This window comes from Momordica charantia (genome assembly GCF_013281855.1).
Source record: "Momordica charantia cultivar OHB3-1 chromosome 1 unlocalized genomic scaffold, Mcharantia_2.0 BLBB01000001.1, whole genome shotgun sequence".
Classification (NCBI taxonomy): Eukaryota; Viridiplantae; Streptophyta; class Magnoliopsida; order Cucurbitales; family Cucurbitaceae; genus Momordica; species Momordica charantia.
In genome coordinates, this window is record NW_028275157.1 from 1386636 (window position 1) to 1409264 (window position 22629).

A 22629-nucleotide genomic window follows, 5' to 3' on the forward strand; every position below is an offset into this window, starting at 1 on the left:
GAAAGACCAATAAATATAAGATATTAATTTGGCTTGATTTTTGTTTTAATAGAAAATTGATATTTCAATTTTTGTTTTTATAAAAATTAGTTTTATAAAAGTTTTATTTAAAAAATCAAGGTAGTGGAAAAATCCAACTTCAAAGTTGGATTTTCCCACTAACTAGTGGTTTTTGAAGTGTTTCTTCAAGGCAATGACACATATCTTTTAAATTCTAGTGGGGTTTGAAGTGGAAGGCATGCAAGGTTTGTCCTTGCATGCATTTGGTCTTTATATAGGTGATGAAGATCACTTGGAGAAGGCTAATGCTTCCTTGCATAAGTGGAGAATTTTTCCACTCAAATTTCTATTTTTTTCTCCTAGCCATTAGTACTTTCCCTTTGCTTTCACTCATAATTTCGTCCCACAACCGTATTCATTAACTCGAGGATAGCACGGATTAGCCATTGGTGGTCCCATTGAGTTAGGAGAAGAAGTTATAGTGGAGGTCTTCAAATGTATAAAGTTAATCACTTCCTCTTTACCTTTTTCATCCTATTTTCTAGCATGCTTATTTTAGTTAAATTGCTTCATTAAGTGTATTATAATCCTTAGCTTCCGCTGTGCATGTCTAAAGTTCCATCATGTGGTATCAGAGCATGCCTTTTACACATATTTAGCTTGGTGGGGTTTAATTCATAACATGAATTGTTGCATGTATTAAAATGGTTTTTGGTTTTGGCATCCCTTCTTTTAGCTTGCTTTTGGTTATTTAATTATTGTAATTAAGTCCTCATTTTGGGCCTCGTTGTGCTTGATCAAGTCTGTAATTTACTTGAGTCATTTCGAGTTAATCAAAGGTTGTAAACGAAGCTAGTTCAAGCTCAAAAACATGCTGTCTTTTCCGTTACTGCTGCTGTTTTTTGAATTTTCAGCACTTATTCACATTTTGGAGGCCGATTCGAGCACCTTGGAAGGTGGTTTGGGTACGGTTCGAGGCTACTTCAATCTTATTAATGTAATAGTGCAGTTTGTGTGTGTTTGGGATACTAAAATCAACTAATTTTAGTAGTTGTTCAATTATTTATGCATGTTTGATGTTTTTTTTTTTTTTGAAAAAGAGATTCATTCAGAGCCACTTGGGCAGTAATTGATGGGTAATCAACCCGTACAACTTCAAAAAGCCAAAAGGGAAAAGAAGAAAACCAAGCACACGTGTTCTGTGTGGAAGCCCCCCATTTTGCCAAAATATAAGCGCATCGATTACATGAACGAGGGGCATAAATGAAAGAAATGGATTGAAAAAATAGGGCCAGAGATTTGAAAATCCAACTCAATTCATCTCCTCTGGTCTGCATCTCTCATTGAATCAAACTGATTGCTATCAAAGAGTTGGATTCTACCTCTAATTTCAAGCAATTCGTGGATCTTACAAGCTTCAAGAATACCCCATATTTCAACGAGAAGAGGAGGGAAGGGCTGCAGGATGTTTTCTGCCATTGCTACAACCACCAACCCACTTGAATCTTGAAGAACCATCCCTAACCCGGTAGAAAAGTTTCTACATGCAACGTCGGTGTTTAATTTCAAGTAATCCGCTGAAGGGGTGCAGTAGCGATCTGGAGCCGGTGAAGAAGAGGTAACTTGAGCATGCCTCATAGGAAGGTTCTGGGCCATTGCCTGAAGGAAATTTTGGGTGTAAGAGCTAATCCAGTCAGATTTGATTTCTGGAGGCGAGATGACTGAGCCATGAAGGGTTGCATTTCGGTCTCCCCAAATCGACCAACAGGTAATGGCCGCCAGACTTCTTTCTGTCGAATTTAAAGTCGTGATGAAGTTCTGCCAGTAATCTAGAAACCTGAAATTTGTATCTGTAGACAAAATGGTAGACATAGAGAATAATAAACGCCAGATCTTCCGAGCCCTGTGACAATGGAAAAGTGCATTGTGCTTTCTGGTTTTTGCGATCATGTAGTACACAACGCTAAGACATCAAGACCTCTTCTGTTTAAGTTATGTGTTGTGGGTAAATGCTCATGAGCTGCTTTCCATAGAAATAATTTGGCTTTTTGAGGAACAGATAGCTCCCAAATTGTTTGCCATTGATCTCCGCTGTTGCCATTACTTGTAGTTGCTTAATTACAATATTGGTTCATGAATAACTTATATCCACTTTTAACACTATAGTTCCCTCTTTTATTGAAATGCCACAACCATGAATCCTTAGTGTTACTTAGGCTTATAGGCAAAGAGGTAATAAGGTCCCTGTCCTCAGCACAGAAGAAATTAGATAAAGAATTAACATCCCATTGTCCATCTGAAATAATGAAATATGTCACTCTAGTATCACTAAACCCCATAGGAACAATAATTGGCTGAAAGGTGTGAGGCCTTGGAATCCATGGATCGGAGAAAGCCTCAATAGATGAGCCATTTCCAACCCGAATTCGCAAGCCTTTAAGGAGAAGAGTTCTTCCCCACAAAAGCCCTTTCCAAAAATGCGATGATGCTCTGATAGAAGAATCTTGGAGCACAGAAGAGGCAGGGAAATATTTAGCCTTCAAAACTTTTTTAACAAGAAGGTTTGGATTATGAAGGACACGTCAGACCTGTTTGACAATCAGAGCTTGGTTGAAACCTTCAAGATCCCTAAAATTGAAGCCTTATAGCTCTTTAGGTAGACACATTCGTTCCCATTTCATCCAGTGGATCTTACGATGTTCATTTGTTGATCCCCACCAAAATCGAGCCAACATTTGAGATACATCCATACAAAAACCTTTAGGGAGTTGAAAGACACTCATAGCATAAGATGGTATCGCTTAGCCAACAATTTTAATGAGAACTTCCTTTCCTCCTACAGAATATAATGCATGTTTCCAACCTTGCATGGCTTTCCAAATCCTATCTTTTAGAAAAGACCAATCTAAACCTTTCCTTCTAGTGAAGTACGAGGGAAGTCCTAGATAGTGCCCAAAACTTTTCACCAAATTAACCTGAAGAATATTTTGGATATATCTCTACCTCTCAGAGTGCACATTTGGGGAGAAAAGAAGAGCAAACTTCGAATAATTAATGCACTAGCCAGAAGCTCTTCCATAGGTTTCTAAAAGCCTTTTAAGAGTGAGACATTCAGTTTCCAATGACTTAAAGAAAACAATGTTGTCGTCAGCAAAAAGGAGGTGAGAAATGCACAAATTATTATGATCAAATTGGATACTTGTGAGATGACCCATTCTATTTGCTGGAGCGATCAAGGCGGATAGACCCTCAGCACAAAAAAGGAACAGATAAGGGGAGAGTGGGTCTCTTTACCTAATCCCTCTTGAAGAAGAAAAAAATATTCCAGGTGAACCATTTAGAAGTATAGAGAATGAAATCGTGGAGATACATCACATAATAACTGAAATCCAGCGAGAATCAAAGCCCATTTTCCTCATGATGTAATCCAGATAGATCCATTCCACTCGATCAAAAGTTTTGCTTAAATCCAATTTAAGAGCTGCCATCCCATTCAAACCTATTTTACATTGACTAATAGTGTGGAGGTATTCATGGCCAAGTATGATCGAAATGGTCCTAAATGGAACAAAAGCTGATTGGGCGTCCGAGATTACTAGACCAATCATTCCTTTAAGTCTGTTCGCAATTACTTTGGAAATGATCTTATAAGAAACATTGCAAAGACTTATGGGTCTATAATCAGTGACTAACCTTGGATTTTTTTGTCTTTGAAATAAGAGCAATGTAAGTGTTGTTTAGTTGCGTGATATCAACATTATCATTAAGAACTTTGATACAAATATCCACTGTCTTAGGACCCACAATACTCCAGTAATTTTGATAGAAAAGAGTTGGAAAACCATCAGGTCCAGGAGCTTTCGTGGGAAACATTTGCCTTATGGCAATCTCAATTTCCTCTTCCCTGTATGGAGCCAAAAGTCTCACATTGAGCTGTGGAGTGATAGTTGTGGGGATTAAAGTCTGTGATAGCTTCAATATTCGAAAGAGATGGAAATGAAGAAGTGAAGATAGCATTGAAACAATTGGCAAAAATAGATTCCACTTCACACATGTCCTCTATCCAAGAACCATTCTCAGTCTGAATGCCCCGGACGTAAGTTGCAAGCTTTCCGAATGGCTGCCTTTTTTGTGGAACCATTTGGTGTTAGAATCACCCCATTTAAGCCAATCCTCTCTTCAGCGTTGCTTCCAGTAAATCTCTTCAAGCTCAAGGAGACCGCCTAGATCATCTTGAAGGGCATGAATCACATTAAAATCGAGGGGCAGTGGCTGATTATAAGCTACATCAAGAGTAGCTTTTCGAGATTTAATCTGTCGAAACAGCTGTCGGATGTTGCTTCGACCCCAGATTCGGAGAGCCAATGCTGAAGCATGAATGCTATCAAAAAAAGAGTAGATAGCCGCCCTATCATCCCAACGCCCATGGTCTAGAAGAACTTTCTCACAATCCTAATTCCTGGCCCAGCATTCTTCATAGCGGAAAGGCTTAGATCCCCTTTTATTTAGGTTCTGATTGTGAGGAAATAAGTTAAGAGCAATTGCCCTATGATCCGACTTTGACCATTGAAGATGAGAAATATGAACATTAGGGAAGATAGAGTAGAAAGATTCATTGCAAAGGAATCTATCCAAATGCTTCCAAAGTTGAGCATCTGAAAATCTGTTATTGCACCAAGTATATTTGTCTCCATTGAAACCCATATCTAGCAGTGAACAATCATCCATTAGACTTTGAAGAGCCAAAATATTTGATGAATCATAACTGGATAAATAAGATGCTTCATGTGACCAAACAATGGCATTGAAATCACCCCCAATCAACCAGGGAGATTCATCAGAATTATATATTCGTCGAAGAAGTTCCCATGTTAAATGTCGATGATGTATAGTTGGGTGACCATAGAAACTAGTGAACCTCCAAGAAATATTATCAAAAGTAATGATGCAATCAATATGAATATGATTTGAGGAGTAGGTGCAAATTGAAATATCAATATTATCCTTCAAAAGTAAACAACGACCGCCACTTAGTACCTGGCTAGAAACTGTAAAACAACCATGAAAATTGAGCGCAAGTTTAAGTTTAAGAGTTAAACGCTAATTACATTTTGTTTCCATGAGAAAAAGCGCTTGTGGGTTTTCGTGACGTAGAAAGTCACATAAAACTGGGAAAGCCCGAGGGTCCCCCAAACCTCGAACATTCCAGCATAGGGTCTCCATGATGCCTGGCGAGGTTGCTCAGCAACCTTCGCCAATTCTTGTTTTCCATTCAGAGATAAATTTGGGTCAAGAACTGTTCGAAGCTTGTGCTTCTTTGGGGGTGCTGAGTTTCCTTTGAAAGAGAGCTTCCTCTTGGGGGAAACCCAGCATCAAAGCTTGCGAGGGCTACGGAAGGACCAGATGGAAAAGATGGACCAACAGCACGAGGCTTCTGCTTCCATTTGCATACATTGCCTTTGAAAGCTGGGCTCATATCCATTTGTGTGGTTGAGGGGGATGAGTTGGGCTGCAATAATGGTGAATGATTTTGCATTGAATGAGGTTGTTTGTCCAAAGCTTGCTTCATGGAGGAAATAATGTTATTAATTGGCCCTACATTTAAAACATTCAAAACATCCAAGGAAATGGGTGAGTGATTTCCAGCATTTAAACTTGCCATAAAATCCTCATTGGAATTAAATACACCAGAATTTGAAACCGTATTAGCTGTTGGAATATTTGTAACTGCCTTAGTTGCAGCAATATCTGTAACAGTTGTTTCGGCCGTTGAAGGTTCAGTCGGTGGGGTGGAAATCGGTGGAAAAATTTCTGTTGTAGCCTCAGCGACAGATTTGGCATTGCTCTTCGAGCTACTATGAGACGTCGCATTACTTTGTTTTAGTTTTGAAAGAGGCTTCAACGGACCTTGATAATAGAGCCATTGGCCATAAGGATGCTTTGCACGAGAGGCAATGAACCCTGAATCAGTGTGTGTTTCATCACAGTCCTTTAGAATATGATCAATCTTCCCACAGTGAAAACAGAAATCAGGTAGTCGCTCCTATTCAATTGGAATCCAGCATCCACCCATTGGACCATCAAGATTTAGCTTGATGCCTCGACGAAGAGGTTTTGTGATATGGAGAGAGATCCAAACCGCAAACTTGAGTCCCAAGACAGATTAGTGACATCACCATCCACTTCTTCAAAAATTCCTAGAGTATTCCCAAGCTTTACCGCCATAGCTTTAGTCATACAGGCGAGAGGGAGATCGAAAAAGTGTACCCAAATAGATAATTTAGAGAAATCCAGCTCAGATGGCCGAATCATGGAAGCTGGTTTGATGAGGATTACCACTGATTTGTCAAAATTCCAGGGCCAGCACGAAAAACCCTGTTCCTATCCACCGAACGTGTGAAGGTAAAAAGGAAAATATTCCAACCAATGCTTTCTATCTCAAACGAGTTATTTTCTAACTTCCATGCACTCTTCATGGTGGTTTTCAAAACATTGCAAGAGATAAGGCGCTTGAGATGTAGTTTCCCGACTAAACTTTGCTTAATTTTCGATCTAACATCGACGGAAGCAAAGGAATCAATATCAACAGCGATATCTTCCTCTTCCGAGGTGAGTTTAAAGTTTCTCCATTCTTCCAGAAGGTCAAAGGCTGCCATTGGAGAAATGAAGAGGACAATTGGGAGAAGAAAAGAGGCAGAATCAAGCCTAATTCTGAGTTTTCCGTCGGAGACAGACCAGAGCTCTCATTCCATAGAGAAAAAAAGTTTCAATGTCTTTCAACATGCATGTTTGATGTATGTTTTAATTAAAGTTAAATATTTTATGCATAAAGTCTGTCATATAGATTTAAAACTCCACCATAGGATAAGCATGATTGTATGTATGTTATAAGAGTTATAATGTATGTGAATTCATGGAATTAATTTCATAAATTAGATATAAATGTTATATTAGTTTATGACTTTAATTAGTGAATGCATGAAATTAATTTCATAAATTAGATATAAATGTTATATTAGTTTATGACGTAAACAAGTGGATGCTTGTTTTAGATTTTTGTCAATCATATAATTGTTATGTCTAGATTTTATAAGTGTTATAAAATCACTTAGACTTTTAAAATCTATAACAAAGACAAACTTGCATGCTTACCTAGGGTTAATCGGTGCAAAGCAATTTGTTCCGTTTAATAGTTAAAATAAGGTGATAACTTGTAAAACAAAATTTGTTTACTCACCCGGTGAGATCTTATCTAAGGTTGGGGGTACTTAGGTTGACGGTTTACAGAACACCTCCTACCTGGAGATCAAACCGGCGTCTGAGTCAATAACCCTAATTTTATGAGCATGCATGAGAGATGTGAGGTAATAAAATTGGTTTATCACCTAGACATCGTAGGTTAATCCCAATATAAGAGTTATACTGGGGAAAATCACCTAGACTTAGGTTGTATATAATTATCCGGTATATAGCCTAGTAATTACCCAATTTTTATAATAGAACACTTTAGTGGGAGATTAATAGTGTATGAGATACATTATTTCTAGCTCTCACGTCCCTAAGAGTTCACACCATGAGATTCATGCTTGGCTTTGAGTTACTATTTGAGCAACCTCCCTTCGAAAAGTATTTTCATGGGTCAATAACAAGGTGAATAGGGGAAGTAGTTCATAGTAAGTGGGTGAAGGGTGTGTGTCAACACGTCCTATGGTCTCTTCCATTAGGTCACACCGTGAGATTCTTATATTGCACCTGCTTGGCGTTTATAAGCGCCTATCCCTTTGGAGGGTTGTAACAGAGGATTCGGAACACCGTGAACTTCAGAAATGGATAGGGTTACTTAGGTCCGTTTTCAGCAATTGTCTCTCCTTCGAGGGCTTGTTTGATTCGGATCTCTATAATTCGAAAATGGCGGGTCTACACTTACAAGACTTGCTAAGTGTTAGTAAGTTCTTGACCAAATTAACGATAACTAAGTACTATAGGGATAAGAGTTATTCCAAAGTTAGTATTTAGTCAAGAATGTCTTGATTCAGTGAAGGAGTAGTCGACTGCCCTTCGGTGGGGGCTATTCTGACTCACTGAAGTATCGTTGCAAAAGTAATAATGAATAGGTACATTATTTATTGCTAAATAAAATTGGTTGAAATAATTAAGAGTTGTACAATTCACTAATAGTTTTGTTCACTTTTACTTCAATTTTACAACTCCTAGCTTCCGATAAACTTAACGGAGACAATTATGGAATATGGAAATCGAATTTAAACACAATACTAGTATTTGACAATATGAGGTTCGTTTTAATGGAGTGTCCTTCGGTCCTTGCCCCTAATGCAAACCGAATAGTTCGGGATTCATATGATATATGGGTTAAAGCTAATGAAAAAGCTCGTATCTACATTTTAGCAGTATATCAGATGTATTGTCTAAAAAGCACGAGAGATTAGCTACTGCAAGAGAGATCATGGACTCTCTACAAGCCCTGTTTGGACAACCATAAACATCTATCATGCATGATGCAATTAAGTATGTTTACAACTGCATAATGAAGGAAGGATCTTCCGTAAGGGAGCATGTTTTGAACATGATGGTTCACTTCAACGTTGCAGAAGTGAACAATGCAGTCATGAACAAAATAAGTCAGGTTGGATTCATATGCAATCTCTTCCGAAGAGTTATTTTCAATTCAGAACGAATGTTATGATGAATAAGACCGAATATAACCTGACAACCCTTCTTAACGAACTCCAAATTTACAAATCTTTGTTGAAAAACAAAGGTTCTGTGGCTGAGGCAAATGTTGCTACTACCTAAAGAAGAAATTCCACAAGGGATCTTCCTCTGGGAGTAAATCTGGACCTTCTTCTCAGAAGAAAGGAATTCAGAAGAAGAAGAAGGACAATGGGAAGGGGAAGGCTTCGGCTGATGCAAAAGACAAGGAAAAGATTGCAAAAGGAAAATGTTTCCATTGCAATGAAAATGGGCACTGGAAAAGAAATTGCCCCAAATACCTCACCGAGAAAAGAGCTGAGAAGGAAAAGCAAGGTAAATTCGATTTACTAGTCATTGAAACATGTATAGTGGAGAATGATGATACTACCTTGATACTAGATTTAGGAGCCATTAATCATGTTTGTTCTTCTATTAAGGAAACTTGTTCCTGGAGACAACTTGAAGAAGATGAGGTCACTATCTGGGTTGGATCAGGGGAGCTCATCTCAGCAAAAGCAGTGGGAGGAATAAAGTTGATTTTTGGAAATAGATATCTGTATTTGGAAAATGTTCTTTATGTACCTTTCTGAAAAAGGAACTTGATATCTATTTCATGTTTGCTATAAAATTTGTACATCGTAAATTTCAATCTTAATGAAGCGTTCATTTTGAAAAGAGACATACAAATATGTTCTGCATACCTAGAAAACAACTTATATAAGTTAAAACCAACCAAAGTTGAAGCTGTCTATAATACTAAAATGTTTAAAACAACTGAAACTCAAATTAAAAGGCAACGTGTTTCTCAAAGTACCTATCTTTGGCACTTAAGACTTGGACACATTAATCTCAATAGGATTGAGAGATTGGATAAGATCGGACTTTTAAGCAAGCTAGAAGATGATTCTTTGCTGCCATGTGAGTCATGTCTTGAGGGAAAAATGACAAAGAGATCATTTACTGGAAAAGGTCATCGAGCCAAAAAACCCTTAGAACTCGTACATTCAGATCTTTGTGGGACCAATAAATGTTAGAGCTCGGGGAGGGTATGAATATTTCATCAGCTTTATCGATGATTATTCTATGTACGGTTACATTTACCTGATACATCACAAGCCTGAAGCCCTTGAAAAGTTAAAGGAGTTTAAGACTGAGGTTGAGAACCAATTAGGTAAAACAATTAAGACACTTCGATCAGATCGAGGTGGGGAGTATATGGACTTGAGATTTCAAAACTATATGATAGAACATGGAATCCAGTCACAGCTCTCTGCACTAGGAACGCCTCAACAGAACGGTGTATCTGAACGAAGAAACAGAACATTGTTAGACATGGTTCGATCCATGATGAGTTTTGCTCAGTTGCCTAACTTGTTCTGAGGGTTTGCAGTAGAGACTGCAGCTTACATTTTGAATAACGTTCCCTCTAAAAGTGTTTCAAAAACGCCTTATGAGTGATGGACCGGGCGTAAAGCTAGTTTACCTCATTTTCGAATTTGGAGTTGTCCGGTGTCTCAACCCTACTATAAGAGAGTGGGTTGGGTTAAGACCCTCACCAAGTGTGCAAGCGGTGGCAATATGCATATGTCGCCCGTTGGGCCATGTTGATGGCCGAGAGAGAAGTGCCGTGATGCGACCAAGGAGGATGATGCATCACTATCACACCCCATGGATGTGCACAAGAATGCCTAGAGAAGTCATATGCAGAATGCAAGGCGAAAGCGATGTCAGTGGTGTCGGTGACAAGCTCAACGGGGGCTAGTTGGGGCCCCAGGCTATGACTTTAGAAGTTGAGGTTCTGTCGAGAGTTTGGACGAGCAGCTTTAGAGTTAGATGCATATAAATAAGATATGCAAGCACGCCAAGTTTCGTGTCAATCGGAGTTTAGACGTGCGCTCTACGTTGGTGAATGACTCCTCGCCACTTTGCACGTACACGCCTACCAGACCAAGAATACCTTAGAATGTACCTTAGGGGAAGGCATGGTGTCAGCTCTCCACCACCCCTGGGCCCTGTGGCCTGAGTGAGCTACCCCATGGCACTTGCGTGTGTCATGGCGTGGGCGAGCGTTGCAAGACCAACTTGGGTGTCTTCATTCGAGAATGGGAATCTCAAGGAGTGTGTCGGACGGCATGGGTGTGCCGGCATTGCACCTCGTCCCATGGGTTGGAGGCTGAACATAGGGGTCGTTATGCGGTACGGTATGCTCGAACGACACGGCACGGGCACAAGAGTCGTCGTGCCTCGATGGTGTCCGGATGGCTGGATGTCCGAAAGGCCTCGATCATAAATACAAGTCCATGGGTTGGTTCTCGATATGCGTGCCAAAGTGAGCAGTTCAATGACATCCTGATGCTCGGGGTGGCATCCTACAGTACCGGTGGGCACTCGGTAAGTGAGAAAAAGCTAGTTTTAGCCCGATAAACGGCAAGGCTCATCCCGGTTGCCAAGTTTAGTCATTCCTTGTCCGGATATTGGTAGGAATCATCCTGGCAATACCTGGTAAGGCGTTTAGCCCGTTATTGACTAGTTTCTCGGCAGGAATAGTCTTAGAGGCGTCCGATGGACTCGATAAGCTAGTTTTTACATGGTTAAGCGGTAGGAATCTCCCTGTTGTACCCGATTGTCGTTTTAAGCTCGTTCTGACCCCGTTATGGGTTAGAACTTATCCCGGTAAGGTCCTGGCTCATCATAGGAGCGGAACGACCGAGTGTCTGAGAACCAAGATGATTGGAAATGAGTTGCGACGTCAGGTTTAAAAGACCTTGGCCTAGGGTAGAGGCAAGGTAGAGCTGTGGGGCTTGGCTTAGTGTAAAGGCAAGCTGGCTAAAGTCACGATAGAGTTCAAATGCACGTACGGACGACGTGCATTGCCGAGACATGTTAGAATTCCACTGCAAGTGAAGCTCGATCGAGGAAGAAAGAACCTCGCCTAAGGTCTGACGAAGCCACAAAGGGCACGAAAAGTGGATTGGGGCTAGATTTTCCTGTAAGGCTAGCCATGGTCGAGATTAGATCATAGCGCCACACGGTTGAAAAATGTAGGACCGTGACATTTGGTATCAGAGCAGGTTGACTCTGCGAATAGAGACCAAGGCCCAAATCACAAAGTGTGATTTGTTATCAGAGCCATTCTTTGTGCGTTTAGTTGGACAGTTTGTCAAAACCAAGTGCAGATTGAAGACTCCGCAATTATGTCAAGAGTGCTAGTTCGGCAGGGCGGTTACGTTAGTCAGTATCAGAGGTAGAAAGAAGGGTTGAAGCCTGACTTTTTGAGACTCAATGATGTCAAAAGTAGACATTCGATTGGGGGAAGTCCATCCCGTCAAAAAGCAAGACCCAAGTCCCTTGCCTAAGGCTTGGCGGTTCCGTAGTGAGCGGAAGCGATCAGAAGGCAACGTTTTATGATGCTCCCAAAAGTTGTGGAGTTATCTTGAAGCCAAATGCGGAGTGAGCCGCAAGAAGAAAGAGTTGCACGTCAGTGGTCTTAGAGTAGGCATGGACTGAGTACACAAGAGCAAACAAGTGAAGAAACCAAAGGCGAACCAGGTAGGGTATCTTCAAAGGGATAGTGTCAATGGCTGCAAGCAGACAAGCCGGGGGCAGTGTGACATGTGTTGGTCAAGTGCAAGACATGCATCAAGTAAATCTACAAATGGTGGATGGAGTGGCTGAACAGAGAGCCAGATCAAGAGGGGGAAGTTACTCCAGTTAATGTGTTGCTTTTCCCCAAGTTTGCTCAAGACGTGAGCACGTGTGTCCCTTAAGTTGAAACACTCTATAGTGCGGGCTTGCAGATGCGCTGAAGAGAATGGGCCAGGTTGCATGACGAGCTTAGAGTGGACGACTTCGAAGAGAAGTTAAGAGGCCAGTGTTTGCTCAACAAGGAGCGTCAGCCTGGTGCGATTGTGTTCACAAGAAGCTGCAGGCAGAGAAGAGTCGTGCAGCGTATTCGCCACATGAAGGTGGCGTGAAGGCAGCCATGTGAGGTTGTCCATTTGTCGCAAGAGGTGGCATGAGAGCGTTACCATGAAAGGTAGCGTGAGAGAAACTGAGTTGCAGCTAGTTGGGCACGAAAGAGTGGCGTGTTTGTGGTTGCCACATGAAGGTGGCTAGTTGAAGCCTTGTTGCTGTTTGTTTGCTTGCCACAGCAGGTGGCTTGAGAAAAGGCTTGTTGCAGTTGTGCATCCCACGACAAGTGGCCTGTCGAAGACGTTGGCTGAAGGGTAAGGCCAACTTGAAGCGAGTCTCAGAGTAAAGTGTTAGCTGCCTCATCAAAGTGTCAATTGTTCAGAGAACTTAAGAGTTGAAGCCAAGTGTGCTTGAAGCAACGACCAAAATGTGCCCAAGTTTAGTACAATGTTTCGAAGCATGTCTTGGGCCAAGTCCGAAAGCAGGGCGCGAGAAGGTCCGCGAGAAGAGACTGTTTCATGAGCATTGTACCAAGTTCATGTTTTGTTGCAACACTGAGAAAGAGTCGGGTCAGTTAGCCAGTTTGAAGAAGACGTCATCGAGAGCAATGACGAGTTTAAGTGGGGGAGAGTGTCACAATCGCATGAATTATATGTGGATTGTACCCCGGAGTATGTCATCGAGGACGATGATAGATTAAGTGGGGGAGAATGTCTCAACCCTACTATAAGAGAGTGGGTTGAGACCCTCACCAAGTGTGCAAGCGATAGCGACATGCATATGTCGCCCGTCGGACCATGTTGAGGGTTGAGAGAGAAGTGTCGTGATGCGACCAAGGAGGATAGTGCATCACCTATCACACCCCATGGATGTGCACAAGAATGCGTAGATAAGGCATATGCAGAATGCAAGGCGAAGGCGATGTCAGTGGTGTCAGTGACAAGCTCAGGCCCCAGGCCATGACCCTAGAAGTTGGGCTTCCGTCGAGAGTTTGGACAAGTGGCTTTAGAGTTAGATGCATATAAGTGAGATATGCAAGCACACCAAGTTTCGTGTCAATTGGAGTTCAGATGTGCGCTCTATGTTGACAAGTGACTCCTCGCCAGTTTGCACGTACACGCTTGTCAGACCAAGAATGCCTTAGAATGTACCTTAAGGGAGGCACCGATGTCAGCTCTCTACCACCCCTGGGCCCTGTGGCCTGAGTGAGCTACCTCATGGCACATGCATGTGTCATGGTGTGGGCGAGCGTTGCAAGACCAAGGTCTTAGGCATCTTCCTTCGAGAATGGGAATCTCAAGGACAGTGTCGGACGGCACGAGTGTGCCGGCATTGCGCCTCGTCCCATGGGCTGGAGGTTGCACATAGGGGACGTTATGTGATACGGTATGCTCGAACGACACAGCACGGGCGCAAGAGTTGTCGTGCCTCGATGGTGTCCGGATGGCTGGATGTCCGAAAGGCCCCGATCATAAATATAAATTCATGGGTCGATTCTTGGTATGCTGCCTATGTGAGCAGCGAAGCCCGATGACATCCCGATGCTCGGGGTGGCATCCTACAGTACCGGTGGGCACCCGGTAAGTGAGAAAAAACTAGTCTTGACCTGGTAAGCGGCAAGACTCATCCCGGTTGCCAAGTTTAGTCATTCCTTCTCTAGATGTCAGTAGGAATCATCCCAACAGTACCCGATAAGGCCATTTAGCTCGTTATTGACTAGTTTCTCGGCAGAAATGGTCATAGAGGCGTCCGATGGGCCCGATAAGCTAGTTTTGACATAGTTAAGCGGTAGGAATCTCCGGTTGTACCCAATTGGTGTTTTAAGCTCGTTCTGACCCCGTTATAGGTTAGAACTCATCCCGGTAAGGTCCTGGCTCATCGTAGAAGCGGGACGACCGAGTGGCCGAGAACCAAGATGGTTGGAGATCAGTTGCGATGTCGCGTTTAGAAGACCTTGGCCTAGGGTAGAGGCAAGGTAGAGCCGTGGGGCTTGGCCTAGTCTAGAGGCAAGTTGGCTAGAGTCGCGATAGAGTTTAAATACACGTACGGGCGACGTGCATTGCCAAGACAAGTTAGAATTCCGCTGCAAGCGATGCTCGATCGAGGAAGAAAGAACCTCGCCTAAGGTCCGATGAAGCCACAAAGGCCGCAAAAAGTGGATTGGGGCTAGAGTTCCCCGTAAGGCTGGCCATGGTCGAGCTTAGATCATGGCTCCGCACGGTTGAAAAATGTAGGACCGTGACATCCGACCCATGTGTTGGTATAAAATCCTAAGAAATTGGAACATCGTTCAAGATTGTGTCTTTTTATAGGATACCCTAAAGGAACGTGAGGTGATCTATTTTATGATCCTCAGGATGAAAAGGTAGTTTTATCGACAAACGTCACATTCCTAGAGGAAGACCACATACGAGATCATAAACCCCGCAGCAAACTAGTATTATAAGAGATTTCAAAAGATGCTACAGATAAATCAACCAGAGTTGTTGATCAGGATGGTCCATTAATAAGAGTTGATAATAGACAAGCACATCTAATCTGTCACATCCTTCTTAAGAGATGAGAGAACCTCGACGTAGTGGTAGAGTTGTGAGACAACCTGATCGTTATATGGGTTTAATTGAAACCGAAGTTACCATACCTAATGATTGCTTAGAGGATCCATTCACCTATAAAAGGACAATGTATGATGTTGATCGAGATCAGTGGATCAAAGCCATGGACCTCGAAATGGAGTTTATGTACTTCAATTCGGTCTGGGAGCTTATAGACAAACCAGATGAGGCAAGACCTATCGGTTGCAAATGGATCTATAAGCGTAAAAGAGACCATTAGAGAAAGGTACAAACCTATAAAGCCCGATTAATAGCAAAGGGTTACACCTAGGTGGAGGGGATAGACGATGAAGAAACATGTTCACCTATTGCTATGATTAAATCTATTAGGATACTTTTATCCATTGCCACTTTTTATGATTATGAAATTTGGTAAATGGATGTCAAAACTGTCTTTCTGAATGGTAATCTTGACGAAAGTATCTATACGGTCCAACCAAAAGGGTTCGTAGAACATGGTCAAGAGAAGAAAGTTTGCAAACTTAAAAAATCCATTTATGGATTAAAACGAGCATCCAGATCCTAGAACATGAAATTTGACGCTGCAGTCAAAACTTACGGTTTTGAACAAAATATTGATGAACCTTGTGTTTACAAAAGGATCATCAACTCCACGGTAGCATTTCTTGTTCTGTATGTAGATAACATCCTACTTATTGGGAATAATGTAGGATATTTAACTGACATAAAAAATTGGCTAGCAACCCAGTTTCAAATGAAAGATCTTGGAGAGGCACAGTATGTTCTAAGTATCCAAATAGTTCGAAACCGAAAGAACAGAACGCTAGCTATGTCTCAAACATCTTATATAGGCAAAGTGTTGTCTAAGTATAAGATGCAAGATTCCAAGCAGGTCTTCTACCTTTCAGATATGGAATACATTTGTCGAAGGAACAATGTCCTAAGACACCTCAAAAAATTGAGGATATGAGACATGTTCCCTATGCATCAGCAGTCGGGAGTTTGATGTATTCAATGTTATATACCCGACCAGACATATGCTTTGCAGTAGGGATAGTCAGTAGGTATCAGTCCAATCCCGGTTATGCACATTGGACTGTCATTAAGAATATCCTTAAGTATCTTAGGAGAACAAGGAACTACGTGCTCGTGTATGAAAATAAGAATCTGATCCTTACTGGATATACTGACTCTGATCTTCAAACTGATATAGACTCAAGGAGATCTACTTCGAGATCAGTGTTCACTCTTAATGAAGGAGCAGTAGTATAGAGAAGTATAAAGCAGAGTTGCATGCCGACTCCACAATGGAAGCAAAATACATTGCTGCATACGAAGCAGCCAAGGAAGTAGTATGGATGAGGAAGTTCCTAAATGATATGGAAGTTGTTCCAGACATACATTTGTCCATCACTTTGTATTGTGATAACAGTGGGGCAGTGGCGAACTCCAAAGAACCGAGAAGCCGTAAGCGCGGAAAGCATATTGAGCGCAAATACCATCTCATCAGAGAAATTGTGCAGAGAGGAGACATTAATGTAAGACAAATAGTTGCTGAGCACAACATTGCTGATTCATTTACGAAGGCCCTCCCAGCTAGTATTTTTTAGAGTCACCTAAAGAGTTTAGGACTACGATTAGAATAAATAAAGCAAGTGGGAGAAATTGGGTATGAGATGCCCTAGTTTATTGTATTTACATTTCTTGCACTTAACCCAATCATGTTGCAAACCCACTAGGAGTTTTAGTCCAAGTGGGAGTTTGTTTGGTATTTTGTCCTAAAACTCGTAGTTTTGTAAACAGTGAACATTAATGTGAGGTTATTTAGACAAGTGTTGTTAAATGAAAGTGAATTTGTTTTTTAATAACTCTAAATCCAATAAACTACAAACTCTTGGCTATTATAATGAGTACTTGGACTTTATGTGGAGACATAAACTTGATCAAGTTCAAATAAATAGCCTAAACAGTCTATAGTACGTGGATCAAGTTGGGTACTTCTTCCTGGAGACACTATTGAATACGGCCCGCTTTATGATTGTTACAAATGTTGTAAGGTGTCATAAACGAAGTGATCCTGATTCGTTCATGTAGAAACATGTGAGCGGGGTTGTTCTACACAATGAGATTGTGTAAGACTGACCGTAAAATAATCACGGTTACATATTAACACCGTTTTCGGATAACACTGATTAATTTCGTTAATCGATGACCTAGATAACTTGATCTAAATCTCGAGTCGTCTACGAACTACTATTTATTCAGGATTCTCCCTTCATCTGCATAGGTGAGAGTAAGCTCATTAGCGTTGATCCTGTGGTACTCTAGGAGAAAAGATGTAAATCAAGGGTAAAACGGTTTTTTTTAACCTAGCTGGGGTTACGAACGACCTATGAAGTATTAACTTACCGATGACGGTTATATCAAATGGACACAAATATATCTATAGTGGGGAGTGCATCTAAAGGTTATAGTGGATAGTCATGTTAGTTAACGAATGTTGATTAACTAAGTTAAAGAGTTTGACGATTAGTCTCGAATCGTTGGAGCCCATGATCTGTAAGTCCATCGGGTCTCCATGTTAGCTCATAAAGGATAAAATTGATAAACTAGGTGAAGCAAGAATTTGAAGTGTTCCAATTCGATTTTTATAGAATATTGTATTTTATAGGAGATATAATATCCAATTTAATAATTAATTGAGAATTAATTATATTGGAGGGTACGACTTATTTAAATTAGTTTTAAATAAGTTTAAAACGTGAAAAGGAGTTCTAATTCGATTAACGTGCTTAATCAAACTTAGGTATCAAAGACCAATCAATATGAGATATTAATTTAGTGGAAAAATCCAACTTCAAAGTTGGATTTTCCCAAGTGGAAGGCATGCAAAACTTGTCCTTGCATACATTTGGTCTTTATATAGGTGACGAAAATCACTCGGAGAAGGCTAATGCTTCTTTGCATAAGTGCAGAATTTTTCTACTCAAATTTCTATCGTTTTCTCCTAACCATTAGTGCTTTCCCTTTGCTTTCACTCATAAATCAGTCCCACAACCGTGTTCATCAACCCGAGGATAGCACGGATTTGCTGCTGGTGGTCCCATTGAGTTATGAGAAGAAGTTATAGTGGAAGTCTTCAAAAGTATAAAGTTAATCACTTCATCTTTACCTTTTTCATCATATTAACGAATTGCTTTACACCGGGTAACCCTAGGTAAGCATGCAAGTTTGTCTTTGTTATAGATTTAGTCTAAGTGATTTTATAACACTTATGAAATCTAGACATAACAATTATATGATTGACATAAACCTAAAACAAGCATCCACTTTCATAAAATAATATAACATTTCTATCTAATTTATGAAATTAATTTCATGCATTCACTAATTAAAGTCGTAAACCAATATAACATTTATATCTAATTTATGAAATTAATTTCATGCATTCACATACATTATAACTCTTATAACATAAATGTAACAATGCTTATCCTATGGTGGGGTTTTAAATCTATATCATACTTTATGCATAGAAGATTTAACTTCAATTAAAACATACATAAAAAATGCATAAATAATTGAACTACTAAAAATGGTTCATTTTAGCATCCCAAGCACACACAAACTAAGCTATTACATTAATACGCTTGAAGTAGTCTCGAACCGCACCCAAACCGCCTTCTAAGTGCTGGAAATTCAAAAAACAGCAGCAGTAACGGAAAAGACAGCATGCTTTTGAGCTTGAACCCGCTTCGTTTACAACCTTTATTTAACTCTAAATGACTCAAGTAAATTACAGACTCGATCAAGCACAACGAGCCCCAAAACGAGGGCTTAATTACAATAATTAAATAACCAAAAGCAAGCTAAAAGAAGGGATGCCAAAAACAGAAACCATTTTAGTACATGTAACAATTCATCTTATGAATTAAACCCCACCAAGCTAAATAAGTGTAAAAGGTTACATGCTCTGATACCACATGATGAAACTTTAGACATGCACAGCGGGAGCTAAGGATCATAATACACTTAATGAAGCAACTTAACTAAAATAAGCATGCTGAAAAATATGATGAAAAAGGTAAAGAGGAAGTGATTAACTTTATACCTTTAAAGACCTCCACCATAACTTCTTCTCCTAACTCAATGGGACCACCAGCAGAAAATCCGTGCTATCCTCGGGTTGATGAACACGATTGTGGGACCGAATTATAAGTGAAAGCAAAGGGAAAGCACTAATGACTAGGAGAAAACAATAGAAATTATAGAAATTTGAGTGGAAAAATTCTGCATTTATGCAAGGAAGCATTAGCCTTCTCCAAGTGATCTTCATCACCTATATAAAGACCAAATGCATTCCACTTCAAACCCCCCTAGCATGTTAAAGAATAGGTGTCATTGCCTTGAAGAAAAGCTTTAAAAACCACTAGTTAGTGGGAAAATCTAGATTTTTCCACTAACTTGATTTTTTAAATAAAACTTTTATAAAACTAATTTTTATAAAAACAAAAATTAAAATATCAATTTTCTATTAAAACAAAAATCAAGTCAAATTAATATCTCATATTAATTGGTCTTTGACACCTAAGCTTGATTAATCACATTAATCAAATTACAACTCTTTTTCATGCTTTAAACTTATTTAAAACTAATTTAAATAAGCATATTGTCCAACATAATTAATTCTCAATTAATTATTAAATTATATATTATATCTCATATAAAATACAATATTCCCTAAAAACTAAATTTGAACACTTCAAATTCTTGCTTCAGCTAGTTCATCATTCATAAATTTTATCCTTTCCGAGCTAGTATGGAGACTCGATGAAATCATGGGCTCCAACGATTCGAGACTAACCGATCAAACTCTGAACGATCTTAGAAGGGATATAATTAAATTCCTTGATTGGTTCTTTCCTGAAAAATGATCCCTTTTATTTGATTTGACCGATGAGGACAACAAACAATTATAACAAACATCAAAATATCAAAATTTCTAACTAATACTAGCTACATATGATAGCTATATATTTATACAAAATATGAAAAATTCATTCATATTTGAAAATATTTATCAAAAGAAAAGTTTAATAATAGCATAGCAATTAATAATTAAAATAAAGAAAAAAAATAAACAGGGTTCTCTTATTTGAAACGCCATTAACTACTTAGTTAATCAACATTGGACTGTCTACTATAGCCTGTAGATGCACCCCCTCACTACAACAATTGATTTAAGGTCAAATCACTAAATCCAATTCATCCTTATCCCTTCACTATTCACTATTAAATAGGATTTGGCTACACAGTTAGAGAAAACAGCTAACTCAACCTTGACTTCATCCTTCAACACACACAAATTGGGCCTTTAGTACATTCATATTCCTTAAAGGGCCTGCTAAGAGTTCAAAACTGATATCAAAAGTCATGCACAATCCATAGTTGTCATTGCAAACCCATAAGTTCCTTACACGGTAGTTTCTTGGGCTAAATTGAACCAAGACTAAATAGTCTGCATCGAAACTATGCTAGAATTAAGGATGTACAATCTATAGACCAAGAGCAGTCTAATGAAATAAGCGATCAGACAACTCTTGAAAGATGAAAATGAAAGAAAAGTAAACTCTAATAGTTCGAACCCCAACTCCAACTACTTCTTCGGGTCAGGATCCAATGTCACACATTCTCATCAATCTTAAATTGTTAATAAACTTCAAACATAAATCAGACCCAGATAATAAATATTACACAAAAAAACTGGACTGCATACTGGCCCAATAGACAACAAATTCAGCCTATGCCACTCAACATAATGTGGCATAAAATTCTTAACTTAATATCAATGTGGCATAAAATTCTTAACTTAATATCAAAGTGTTAATTACATTTCCCTATTTAACATATTACTTCTATTAAATTTCTAATATTTTTGTTGTAGGAAAGAGAGAATTAGTAACATTCTTAATTTAAGGGAAAAAAAAGAAAAGAAATTTAAAACTTATAAAAGAGCCAACCAAAAAAGTGCTGTTACGATGGATAATTTCTTTCGGGCTCCTCCATGGACTAAACTAAGTTGTAATCATTAAATAAATCCTTGTCTATTACAATTATAATTACAATTTCAGCCCCCATTCACAATGCCTTGGTACCCCCGTTCAGTGCCCATTTCAGTCCTACAAATCCAAAGAAAGGATTATGAACTTTCATTAGATTACTCTCAATGCCCATTTGTCAATGTACGTAAAGAAGAATTTTGATCATATAATCTCCCTTAAGAGTCTGCTATCAGATTTTTAGTCACGTAATTAAATGTGATCATAATTAATTAAGAAGCGAACTTAATTTTAGCTGAACGAGACTGACATGAGTAACTAACCTTGAAAGGACTTAGACTTGTAGGATGATTTGAGATGTTGCCTGTGGTACGCTGCATGGAACTTATTTTGAATTCGATATTCTTTAGTCGAAGAGATTATCAAACTCTCTCTTTCAAAAGAATTCGACAAAAGAAATATCGAACACGAAAAAAGTTCCAAGAAGAGTAGAGATTGAGTCAAACAGCAGAGGAAGTGCTCTTGTCAATTTCAACTGCAAATTACGCCGGGCATTAATCAGAGATCAAATCAATTTGTAAATAAATTTAGGACTCGAATTCAAATATCAGTGTATTACGCAATAACAGTGTATCTACATCAGAGATTATATATAATTTAACTAAACTAAACGCACAAATTTCTAACAGAAATTATACAAATAATAATAAATCGCAATATGATTATCCGAATTCAAACCGAAAGATGTATCAGATCACAAAAACAAGAAAGAAAAACCAAAACAGAGATTGACGTAGATAGAGAATTACAAAGCAATCAGAAGAAACAGACAAAGGAATTAGCTATCGAATTAAAGGGAGAAACTGACCTGACGGCTGAATCGGCAAATTAGAAGACGCAGCCAAAGAAGAACTTGAAAGGTTGTGGGGAAATTGGGGTTTTTGACCCCAACAATAGTTCAAATTGGATAAATGAACCCCTTTCAAAAAAACCTAATTTTTTGACCCCACCTCTACTTAATTTTGAACCTCTCCCCAAGCCAATTTACCATAGTACCCTCATGCTTAAAAATGAAGGGAACTCCCTCCAAGTAAATAAGTAAAATCCTAAACTCCATCTCCGACGTTTCCTGGCCCAACGAAAATTTTCACCCTTTCTCGAACGTTTCATTTGTCCTAAAACCCTAAAACCCATCTCGAACGTTATCTCGGACAAAGGACGTTGGACGATTCATCCATCTCGGACCTTACGAAGTTATCTCAGACGTTTCTCTTCCATTGTTTCGCCCTATGAAGTCATCGATTGCAAGGTTAGTGGTCGGGTAGATTATAACAAAATTTTTAGAAACGTTTGTTGTTCTGATTTCATTA

At 39.4% G+C, this 22629-nt stretch overlaps 2 long non-coding RNA genes across 2 annotated transcripts in view; one reads left to right on the top strand and one right to left on the bottom strand.

Annotated features, from left to right (window-relative positions):
* Positions 1-312: 312 nt before the first annotated feature.
* LOC148213056 (uncharacterized) overlaps positions 313-22629 on the top strand; it is a 36312-nt gene continuing 13995 nt past the window's right edge. Inside the window, exon 1 of the long non-coding RNA XR_015789096.1 lies at positions 313-1768. This is a non-coding gene — a long non-coding RNA (uncharacterized LOC148213056). The remainder of the gene's footprint in view (positions 1769-22629) is intronic.
* On the bottom strand, positions 20428-22605 carry LOC148213057 (uncharacterized). Its single transcript, XR_015791944.1, has 3 exons — positions 22128-22605; positions 21583-21794; positions 20428-21379 (listed from the first exon to the last, which is right to left on the bottom strand). It is a non-coding gene; the product is annotated as an uncharacterized LOC148213057 (long non-coding RNA).